Genomic DNA, 1,641 nt, shown 5'->3' on the forward strand with positions numbered 1-1,641 from the left:
GTTATAGATCAATCAATGCGTAATTTCATTCAGAATGTGTTCTATATTTGTTCTGTCAAAAGGTATTGCCAAAAATCCAGTGGTGGGCGGAGAGATAGTACATCACCAAGCCCACCACCTGGGGTATTGCCCCGCCCACTGCATGGGGGGTGACGCACTGGCATCACGCACCGTGTGACGTGAACCCTAGTGACACCACTGGGCTTCATGATGCCAGATTATTACATCCTGATGCACCGCCACACTAGTGGCTTCCCAGGTTTTTGTTGCTGTTACTTCTAACCATGAAGCATTCAGTGAGAGACTGTTGGCCCAATCCTATTGAACAATTCTTGGTATTTTCCTTTAAGTACTAAAGAAACATAGAGACATTGAAGCTGATTCAGTGGTAGAACACATGTTTTTCATGTAACATGTTCCAGGTTAAAAAAAAAACAAAAACGGATCATGTAGCAAGTGATAAGAAAGGCCATTTGTGACTCTGGAGAGTATGTGCCAGCTTGATTAGAATACTAGTGGATCAGAGCCCTGACTCCATTTAAGAGACTTTCTAATGTGCATATGAAGAATGGGATCTGCGGCTTTGGCTTCGGCTTCTTGAACCTGATGTAGTGTCATGGCTTTGGGAATAGCATGGTGGTTGGCAACCTTCAGTCTTGAAAGACTATGGTATAAGCCTACAGTACCCGGTATTCCCAGGTGGTCTCCCATCCGAATACTAACCAGGCCTGGCCCTGCTTAGTTTCCGAGATCAGACGAGATCAGGCATGTGCAGGGTTTAAGAACAAAAAGCATCCATGGGCTTCTGCTAGTTATGAAGCTGTATGAATGGCTGAAGCCCAAGTACATTGTTGTCTTGAAAAAGCATCTACAGGGTTGGTCATGCCAGGGCTTTAGATCATAAGCATTTTATATAGGCTGGTGGTCAAAATGAAGTCCTGGTTGACATAGGTTGCAGTGGCTTTAAACATGACAGTCAAGAAATGATGTCCATATAAGTGAAAGTGTGAATAAGCCCACACAACAGCTAGGGCTTCTGTGTTTCTGAATTGCGACATTCAACCGATTTAAGAGGGTGTGCCTTGGCTATGGTGAATGCATGACCACAGCTATCTCTTTGAGTTAGTACTACCTAATTGTTTGCTATGTAATTGAATGAAGTTCTGTAAATCTTGCTTCAAAAAATGTGTAGACTTTGGGAAACATAATCATAAATCCTGAAATAACATTTCTTTGCAAAAAGACAGCTTCACAAAGTGTACGTGCCAATTATGAGCAGCAAGATAGTGCCAATTAAGCCTCCTTTGTATTTAATGTCCAAATTAATTCAGCCTGCCTGGCATGATACATACTAGATAGGTTTGGATGTTATTAAGACATTCCTATTCTGAATGGTTTGAGTGTAAGGTTATAGGAGCAGGACAGTTTGCACTGAAGGACAGAGGCTACATCCCCAGAGTAATTTTAAATTCTAATTTACTTTATTTTTTTTTCATCTCCTTTTGCTATATGCCATTTTTTTCTACTGCACAGTATGAATACTTCATTTAACCCTATCTCCCTTTGCTTTTTAAATGGTAAATTTTAAATTGTGAAACTGTGTATACCTCAACTGCTTGCTGCAATTGCAATTTGTAGAGG

At 41.0% G+C, this 1,641-nt stretch overlaps 1 pseudogene; it reads right to left on the minus strand.

The window, feature by feature from the left end:
- Positions 1–674: 674 nt before the first annotated feature.
- LOC136646462 (5S ribosomal RNA) lies at positions 675–793 on the minus strand (annotated as a pseudogene).
- Positions 794–1,641: the final 848 nt, after the last annotated feature.

The sequence above is a fragment of the Tiliqua scincoides genome, chromosome 3 (assembly GCF_035046505.1).
Source record: "Tiliqua scincoides isolate rTilSci1 chromosome 3, rTilSci1.hap2, whole genome shotgun sequence".
Classification (NCBI taxonomy): Eukaryota; Metazoa; Chordata; class Lepidosauria; order Squamata; family Scincidae; genus Tiliqua; species Tiliqua scincoides.